The sequence below is a fragment of the Mandrillus leucophaeus genome, unplaced genomic scaffold, assembly GCF_000951045.1.
Source record: "Mandrillus leucophaeus isolate KB7577 unplaced genomic scaffold, Mleu.le_1.0 Scaffold1630, whole genome shotgun sequence".
Classification (NCBI taxonomy): domain Eukaryota; kingdom Metazoa; phylum Chordata; class Mammalia; order Primates; family Cercopithecidae; genus Mandrillus; species Mandrillus leucophaeus.
The window spans coordinates 64,332-74,331 of record NW_012101622.1 but is presented as its reverse complement, the minus strand read 5'-3'; the positions used below and the strand labels follow the sequence as shown (position 1 = coordinate 74,331).

At 45.1% G+C, this 10,000-nt stretch overlaps 1 long non-coding RNA gene across 1 annotated transcript in view; it reads right to left on the bottom strand.

Annotated features, from left to right (window-relative positions):
* Nucleotides 1-6,396: 6,396 nt before the first annotated feature.
* LOC105536834 overlaps nucleotides 6,397-10,000 on the bottom strand; it is a 30,635-nt gene continuing 27,031 nt past the window's right edge. The window contains exon 3 of the long non-coding RNA XR_001005626.1: nucleotides 6,397-6,647. This is a non-coding gene — a long non-coding RNA (uncharacterized LOC105536834). The remainder of the gene's footprint in view (nucleotides 6,648-10,000) is intronic.

The following is a 10,000-nucleotide window of genomic DNA, read 5'->3' as shown; positions in this document are numbered from 1 at the left end:
CACAAAGCATTTTCACTGAAAGCTTGTTTCTAGTTTTTATCACAAAATATTTGGATTTTACCAATAGGACTCAAAAAGTTCAGAAATATCCCTTTGTAGATTCTACAAAAAGAGTATTTCCAACCTGTTGAATCTAAACAAACTTTTAACTCTGTAAGATGAATGCACACATGACAAAGCATTTTCACAGATAGCCTGTTTCTGGTTAATATTGCGGGATATTCAATTTTTCACTGTAAGCCTCGATAGATTCAGAAATAGCCCTTGATAGATTCTACAAGAAAAATGTTTCCAACCTGCTGAATGTAAGCAGAGGCGTAACTCTGTGAGATCCCAGAGTCTCCTCCATTTAAATTTCTGTGGTTGTCCAGTTGTCTCTATCATTAGACAGCCTGTGGTCTCCCAGGAGTCTCTCCATCAGATGCCTGGTAATGACCTAAAGTCTCTCACATTAGAGTGCCTGCGGTTGCTCAGGTGTCTCTACCATTAAAATATTTGGGGTCACCCACTCATCTCTATCATTAAAATACCAAGGTTCTGTGGGAAGTCTCTCCCATTAGAATGCCTAGTTTCTCCCAGGTGTTTCTATCATTAGACTGCCTTGTGTCATCTGGGAGTCTCTCCCATTAGAATGACTGGGGTCGCTAAGGTGTTGCTATCATTAGAATTCCTGGAGTTGGCTGGAGGTCTCTCTCATAAGAATGGCTGGGTTTGCCCAGATCTCTCTAATATTAGACTGCCTGGTTTCACACAGGTGTCCCCAACATTATAATGCCTGGGGTCTCAGGGAGTCTCAACCAATAGAATGCCTGTGGTCACCCAAGTGTCTCTATCATTAGACTGCCTAGGGTCAGCTGAGAGTCTCTCCCATTAGAATACTTGGGGTCTCCCAGAAGTCTATATAATTGAACTGCCTGAGTTTGATCAGGAGTCTCTCCCATTAGAATACCTGGGATCACTAAAGAGTCTCTATTTTTAGACTGCCAGGGACAGGACGAAAGTCTCTCATTAGAACAACTGGGGTCGCCCAGGTGTCTCTATAATTAGACTGTCTGGGTTCGGCCAGGAATCTTTCTCATTAGAATGCCTGGGGTCGCTTAGGTGTCTCTATGCATAGACTGCCTGGAGTTGGCCAGGAGTCACTCCCATTAGAATGCCTTGGGCTGGCTGAAGGTCTCTCCTACTAGAATGCCTATGGTCACCCAGTGGTCACTTTAATTAGACTGCCTGCGGTCATCCAGGAGTCTTTATTATTAGAATGTCTGTGGTCGCCCAGAGGTCCCTATCAATGGACTCCCTGGGTTCAGCCAGGAGTCTCTTCCATTAGAATGCCTGAGGCCATACACATTTCACTTCAATTAGACTGCCTGTGGTTGGCCAAAAGTCTCTCTCATTAGAATGCCTGAAGTCACCCAGGGTTTTCTATTAGACTGTGTGTGGTCAGCCAAAAGTTTCTCCCATTGAAATTGCTGGGGTTCCCTAAGTGTCTCTATTATTAGACTGCCTGGGTTTGTCTGGGAGCCTCATATTAGAATGTCTGGAGTCACCCCAAATTCTCTATCCTTAGACTGCCTGAAGTCGGACAAGAGTTTCTCCCATTAGAATCACTGGGGCTTGCGAGGAGTCTCTCACATTAGAATGACTGGGGTCGCTCAGGTGTCTCTATCATTAAAATGATTGGGGTGTCCCATTTGTCTTCACCATTAGAATGTCAGGGTTTGGCCAGGAGTCTCTCTGATTCAAATGCCTTGGGTCGCCTGGGAGTCTCTTCTATTAGAAAGCATGGGGTCCCTTAGGTATCTCTTTTTAGACTGCGTGGGGTTTCCCAGGTGTCTCTATCATTTGACTGCCTGGGGTGGTCCAAGAGTCTTTCCCATAAGAATGTCTGGGGTCACCCAAGTGTCTCTATCATTACACTGACTGGTGTTGGCTGGGAGTCTCTATTACTAGTGTCTTTAATATTAGATTGCCTGGGGTCGTTGGGGAGTCCTCCATTAGAATGCCTTGGGTCGCCCAAGTATCTCTATCTTTAGACTGCCTGGGTTTGACCAGGTGTCTCTCCCATTAGAATGCTTGGGGTCTCCCAGGAGTCTCTATCCTTAGACTTTCAGATGTCGGATGCAAGTGTCTTTCATTAGAATGCCTGGGGTCTCCAAAGTGTCTCTATAATTAGACTGTCTGGGTTCAGCCAGGTATCTATTTCATTAGAATGCCTGGGGTCACTTAGATTTCTCTATGCATAGACTGCTTGGAGTCGGATGCAGTCACTGCCAATAGAATGCTTTTGGTTAGCTGAAAGACCTTCCTATTATAATGCCTGGTGGCATCCAGGGGTCTCTTTAATTATATTGTCTGAGGTTATCCAGGTGTCTTTATCATTACAATGCCTGGGGTCGCCCAGATGCTTCTATTATTAGACTGCCTGTGGTCATCCAGAAGTCTCTTTCATTGGAATGCCTGTGGTAGTTAGCCTATTTGTCTCTATCATTAGACTGCCTGGGATCAGCCTATAGTCTCTCCCATTAGAATGTCTGAGGTTGCCCAAGTTTCTCTATAATTAGACTGTGTGAGGTCAGCCAGGAATCTCTCCCATGAGAATGCCTCCAGTCACCCAGGTGTCTCTATCAATACACTGCTTGAGTTGGCCAGGAGTCTCTCCCATTAGAATACATTGGGTCAGCTAGGAGTCTCTCTTATTTGAATGCCTGGGGACACCCAGGTGTCTTTTTAATAAAACTGCTTGTGGTCAGCCAGAAGTCTCTCCCATTAGAATGTCAGGAGTTGCCCGTTTGTCACTTTAATTACATTGCCCTTGGTCAGTCACGAGTCTCTTCTATTAAAATGCCTGTGGCAGCCCAGGTGTGTCTATCATGAGACTGCCTGTGCTCAGCTAGGAATCTCCCCATTAGAATGCCTGAGGTTGGCCCTAAGTCTATAACATTAGAATGCCTGTGGTCATCCGGGTGTCTCTATCATTGAAATGCTTGGGGTTGCCCACTTGCTTCTATCGTTAGAATGCCTGAGGTGGGCCAGAAATCTCCCTCATTAGAATGCCTGTTGTTGCCCAAGTCTCTATCCATAGACTGCTTGGGTCAGCCAGGAGTCTCTCCCATTAAAATGCCTGGGGTCTCCCAGGTTTCTCTATCATTAGACTGCCTAGGGATGACTGGAAGTCTCTCCCATTAGAATGCCTGGGTTGTCCAGGTGTCTCTATTGTTAGACTGCCTGGCGTCAGACAGGAGTCTCTCTCATTAGAATGCCTGGGTTGTCTTGGTGTCTCTACTGTTAGACTGCCTGGTATCACACAGGAGTCTCTCCCATTATAATGCCTGGGATCGCCTAGGTGTCCCTATGCATACACTGTTGGGGGTCGGCCAGGAATCTCTCTTACTAGAATGCCTGGGGTCGCCCAGGTGTCTCTATCAATAAACTGCTTGGGTTGGCCAGGAGTCTCCCCCATTAGAATGTCTGAGATCAGGTAGGAGTCTCTCTTATTTTAATGCCTGGGGTTGCCCAGATGTCTATTTAATTAGACTGCCTGGGGTAGCCCAGGTATCTCTATTATTGTGCTTAGCTGGATGTCTCTCCATTAGAATGCCAGAGATTGGCCAGGAGCCTCTCACATTGGAATTCCTATGGTCACTCAGGTGTCTTTATCATTAAAATGATTGGAGTTACCCACTTGTCTCTATCATGTGAATGTCAAGGTTTGACCTCGAGTCTCTCCAATTAGAATGCCTGGGGTCACCCAGGTGTGTCTAGTATTATACTGCCTGGGGTCATTTGGGGGTCTCTCCCATTAAAATGTCTGGTGTCACCCAGGTGTCTCTATCTTTAGGATGCCTGTGGTCGGCTGAGGGTCTCTCTCATTAGAATGCCTGGTGTCAGCCAAGAATAACTCCCATTTCAGTGCCTGGGTTCCACAGGTATCCTATCATTGAAATGCCTGGGGTCACCCAGGTGTCTCTATCATCACAATACCTTGGGGAGACCAGTAGTGTTTTCCATTAAAATGCTTGGGGTCACCAAATTGTCACTTTAATTAGACTGCATGAGGTTGGCCAGCAGTCGCTCCCATTACAATGCCTGGGGTCGCCAAGGTGTCTCTATCATTAGACTGCCTTGGGTCGGTTGGGAGTCTCTCCCATTAAAGTGCCTGGTGTCGCCCAGGCAGCTGTCTCTATCATTAGGATGCCTGTGGTCGCCCAGGTGTCTCTATCATTAGACTGCCTGGGGTTAGACAAGATTCTCTTCCATTAGAATGCTTGAGTTTGCCCAACTGTCTTTATTATTTGACCACCTGGAGTCAGCCAAAAGTCTCTCTTATTAGAATGCCTGGTGTCAGCTGGGAGTCTTTCTCATTTGAGTGCCTGGAGTCACAAAAGTGTTTCTATCATTAAAATGCTTGGGGTCACCCAGGTGTCTCTCTTATTACAATGCCTCGGGATGACTGAGAGTCTCTCCCATTAGAATGCCTGCGGTTGCCCAGGTGTCTCAATTATAAGACTGCCTGGGGTCAGATGGGAGTCTCTCCCATTAGAATGCCTGGGTTTTGCCAAAAGTTTATCCCATTAGATTGTTTGGATTCGTCCAGGTGTCTATATCATCAGACTACCTGGGTCGACAGGAAGTTTCTCACATTAGAATGCCTTGGGTCGGCCAGGTGTCTCTATCATTAGATTGGCTGGGACAGCCAGGAGTGTCTCCCATTAGAATGGCTGAGGTCTCCCATGTATCTCTATAATTAGACAGTCTGCCTGGGGTCAGCCATGAGTCTCTCCAAACAAAGCAAAACAAAACAAAAACCATGCCTTGGGTCCCCCAGGTTTCTTTATCCTTAGACTGCCTAGATTCAGCCAGGAGTCTCTTTCATTAGATTGCCTGTTGTCACCCAGATGTCTCTATTCTTAGACTGCCTAGGTTCCATCGGGGTCACTGCCTTAGAATGTGTTGGGTAACCTGAGAGTTTCTCCTTTTAAAATGTGTGGACTCACCCAGGTGTCTCTATCATTAGAATGCCTGGGTTCAACCATTGGTCTTTCCAATAGGAATGCCTGTGGCCTCCCAGGTGTCTATCATTAGACTGCCTGCAGTCAGCAACGGGTGTCTCCTGTTAGAATGCCTGGGGTTGCCCATGTGTCTCAATAATTAGACTGCTTGCAATCAGCAAGGAGTTTCTCCCAAGAGAATGCCTGGGGTTGAGCTGGTGTCTCTCCCAAAAGGAAGACTGGGTTCTCCCAGGTGTCACTATCATTAGAATGCCTGGGGTCACCTGGGAGACTCTCCCATTAGAATGCCTGGGCTCACTGAGTTGTTTCTATCATTAGATGGCCTGCAGTTGGCTGGTGTTTTCTCCCATTAGAATGCCTGAGGTCGTCCAGATGTCTTTACCATTAGACTGCCTGGGGTCAGCCAGGAGTCTCTCCCATTAGAATACCTGGGGTTGTCCAGTTGTCTGTATCATTAGACTGCCAGGGTTGGCCTGGAGTCTTTCCCATTAGAATGTCTGGAGTCACCCAGGTTTCTCTATTATGAGACTGCCTGAGGTTGACCAGGAGTCTCTCCCACTAGAATGTTCAGCCAGGAGTCCCTTTCATTAGAATGCCTGGGGTCGCCCAGATGCCTCTATCATTAGACTGCCTGGATTCAGCCAGGAGTCTCTCCCATTAGAATTCCTGCTGTTGCTCATGTGGCTCTATTATTAGACTGCTGGGGTTAGCCTGGAATCTCTCCCATTGGAATGCCTGAGGTTGCCAAAGTGTCTCTATCCATAGACTGCTTGGGTTGGCAAGGAGTCTCTCCTGTTAGAATGCCTTTAGTCAGCTGGGAGTCTCTCCTATTAGAATGTTTTGTTAAGCCAAACATTCACTTTAATTAATTCACTTTAATTAGACTGCCTGGGGTCGCCCAGGAGTCTCTCCCATTAGAATGCCTGGGTTGCCCAGATGTTTCTATCATTAGACTGCCTGTGGTCAGCCAGGAGTCTCTCCATTAGAATGCCTGGGTTTGGCCAGGAGTCTCTCACATTAGAATGCCTGTGGTCACCCAGCTGTCTCTATCATTAAAATGTTTGGGTCTGCCCACTTGTTTCCACCATGCCAGGGTTTGTCCCGGAGTCTCTCCCATTAGTGTAGGGGTTCAGTCAAGATGGTGGAGAAAACTATAAAACACAAACATTCTTGGAAGGCCAGGGGGTTTTGCATAGCTTCTGATAATTTGTCTGAAGGCGGCCTAATTCTCTTTGAACTATAGCAAGGGGAATTAATACAGGAATATAGAGTAGTTTATCTAAATAGTTTGTTTACTCATGTGGTTCTAAAACTAACCTCTGATCATCCACAGGTGCATGATTGCTCTCTACACGGGGGTTCGGCAACAGTAATTACCTTCTAGTGGTGTTTACCTGAGACTTCTGTCATTAAATGTGTGCTAAAATAAATGCTGGGAGGGCCAACAAGTCGGGGCTGCGGCTGATGGGACTCTTCTTGGAGTCTGTAAGTGACCTGGATGCTCAGCAGGAACGACAAGCATAAGATCTGTGTCAGCGTACATTATTCATCTGTCGTTGAGTCAGGGTCTGCAGGACAGAACCCCGCAGGTGGTGACCCTGACATGATTATTGCAGCAAAGGAAGTGCAATGGACACCCTGAACATGAAGGTGAAAAAGGAACCTTGTGGTCAGTGGGTAATCAGTAAGTCATTGGTGCCCACTCAGGATCTCCAAGTTTGGGGGGGAATTGTTCAGGCTGAGGTTTCATCATGAGACAACAGTTACCAGCTCAACAGAAACAGTATATAAAAGTGTTGAAACTGAGGCTAGCAGAACCTCAGTTTGTCAGGCTCAATTAAATGACTTAAGGCAAACTGGTGTAAGCCAAAGCTCATGGTTTCCAGAAAAAGGCACGCTAGACATAAAGCTCTTGGAACAAGTGGGGAGAAATCTTAAACAGCATTATGCACAAGGGCAATGGGTCCCAGTAATACCTCTAATGCTATGGGCTTTAATTAGGGAGGACTTGGCTCCATTATACACAGAAGAGCCTAAAAAGGGGGAGGAGGATCCATAACCTGTCTTATCACCTCCTTTTCCTTCAGCCCCGATATATCACCGGGCCAGAATAACAAAAAGGAAACACGAGGTTTTTCCTGAGCCAACTCCTCCAAGAGATAGGAAAAAGGACAGGAGACAGGCTATACCTGTGAGACCCTGTCTAAAGCAAGCGGCATTAGAAGGGGAGCTTTTAGCCTGCTTGGTAATGCAAGATCAGCAAGGCAATCAGGTACATAAAGGGTTAAGAAAAAGCCAGAGGCCAGAGTGCTGCAGCCAAGCAGGCAGTAAATAGAAAGAAAGGCTCCGAAGCAGGGAAGCTCGCAAACACAGCTAGCAAATGCTCCTAAAAACTCGGCCTCCGTAGCAGCAGTGTCCACGAAAAGCCAGGCCCAGTGTGCCAGAGCTGGCCTGCTAGGGAGGAGCAGAAGGTGTGCATGGGAAGGTTCACCCAGCCTGCAGCAGCTGCCCAGCTGCGGGAGTAGGGAGCGGCACACGCAGAAAGAAGCGGTGCAGATAAAAAACTGCAGCACCTAAGCAAGCACAACGCAAATGCTGCACCGGAACCTGCCTGCTCAGCTTTCCAGCTGGGCAGGTGGCCCACAGAAAAATTTGATGTGTTTCTTGTATACAGAGGTGTCCCAAATTATAATTCTCTGCTAAGATTTAAGTAAAATTTAAGAATTTAAAAGATCTCTTTCTGATAATAGCCACTGTTATCTCTTGCTTGACCCTAATGTGACTCTCTCCAAATCCAATTTAAATAAAACTGTAACCTCTGAATGGAGAGAAATTACAGAGGGCCCAATGAATTATTTGAAGAGCCATTGAAAGCTGGGCGTGTTGAATTATCTAACAGCCCTTAGAATTCACCGATTTTCATCATTCCCCCAAAGTCTGGGAAATGGAAACTTTTGCATGACCTACGTGCTATTAATGCCAATTTGCAACCTAAGGGATCCCTTCAGCAGGGGCTCCCTTCCCCCACAGCAATTCCTCAAGATTGGCCTATAATTGTTATTGACATAAAACATTCTTTTTATACGATTCCCCTAGCAGAACAGGACAGAGAAAAAAAATTGCATTTACAACACCAGCTACCAATAATGAAAAGCCAGTTTGTTGATTTCATTGGAAAATGCTTTCTCAAGGAATGCTAAACAGTCCTACCATGTGTCAGTATCACGTAAATCAAGCTTTGCTCCCTAGTAGAAAAGAATTTCCTGATTGCACAAATATTCATTTTGTGGATGATATTCTACTAGCAGCCCCAACGGAGCCAATATTTTAATTTATATTCCTCTGTTGTAAAGGATACACAGCTAAAAGGTCTAATCATTGCACCTGAGAACGTACAGATTTCTTCTCCTTGGAAATATGTTAGGTACACACTAACTTCCTGGTGAGTAAGACCTCAAAAGTTTAAATTAAATACTAGCAACTTACATGCCTTAAATGTTTATCAAAAATTACTGAGAGATATTAATTGGCTTCAACTCACTTTGGGAATTCCTACTGATAAGCTACACAACCTGTTTTCTTTCTTAAAGGGCAATCCAGCCCTGGAGTCTCCCAGATATGTAACCCCTGCGGCAAAAAGGGAAATTGAGGAAATAGAGCAAGCCATCTCTCAGAAGCAGTTAAATCACACTGATCCACCGTATTCAATTGTATTCAATTCAATTGTTTATCTTTCCCACCAAACACTCCCCTAAAGTGTTAATAGGGCAAATGGCCCCCAGGCTATGCTTCCTAGAATGGGTTTTTTGCTCACATACTGGGACTAAAACACTAGCTCCCTATATTCAGTTAATTACTACAGACATTTATTCAGGCTGAAAACGAGGCAATCAGCTCCTAGGTTATGATCCTGATATCATCAGGATTCCTTTAAGTAAAAAGCAATTCGAAGCAGTGTTGCCCTTATCAATATATCTGGAAATAGCTTTCTCTGATTACACAGGACAAATAGAATATGAACTTCCTGCTGATAAACTTCTTCATTTCTTATCTTATATGCCAGTAATCTTGCCCACAAAAGTAGTTTACTCTGCCATACCTAATGCTTTAACACTGTTTACTGATGGTTCTGCTAAACGTGGAAAACTGGCAGTCTGGTGGAGACCACATCATTCAGTCACTCAATCTGGGATTACTAGCACTCAGAAAGCTAAAATTGGGGCCCTGGTACTGGCCTTGGAAACTTTTTCCACTCAGTCCATCAACATAGTGAGTGACTCAGCTTACTCGGTTTATTTATTGCAGAACCTTAAAACAGCCTTAATTAAATCCAATCTTGAGCCCATCCTGTGTGCTCTTTTTCTTTGACTTCAGCAATTGCTAGATCAACATTCATATCCTATTTTTATCACACACATTCGAACCCATAGCTCTCTGCCTGGCCCATTGGCTTATGAAAATGAACAAGTAGACCCAGAAGTCATGACATCACTGCTTGACCAAGCCACCAAATCGCATCAATTTTTCCACCAAAATTGGAGAAACCTATCTAAGCAATTTCAACTTACCCAGAGGCTGGCTAAACAAATTATCCTGCAATGCCTGGATTATCAGCTCACAGGCTCATCCCCTCCTTCCACAGGTATTAACTTTAGAGGGCTAGAACCCAATCAGTCATGGCAAACAGATATTACACACATCCCTGAATTAGGAAAACTTAGATATATAAATGTTTCTATTGATACCAACACTTGTTTAATTAGTGCACACACTCTGCCTGGAAAGTCAACTTGATATGTCATTCAAAATCTTTTAACTTTTGAATTTATGGGACAGCCCACCAAAATTATAACTGATAATGGTCCAGCTTATGTCAGCTCACAGTTTCAACAATTTTGTCACACATGGAATATCCAATATTTCACAGGCATCGCATATAACCCCCAAGGACAAGTCATGGTAGAACATGCCCACTCCACTCTTAAAAATAT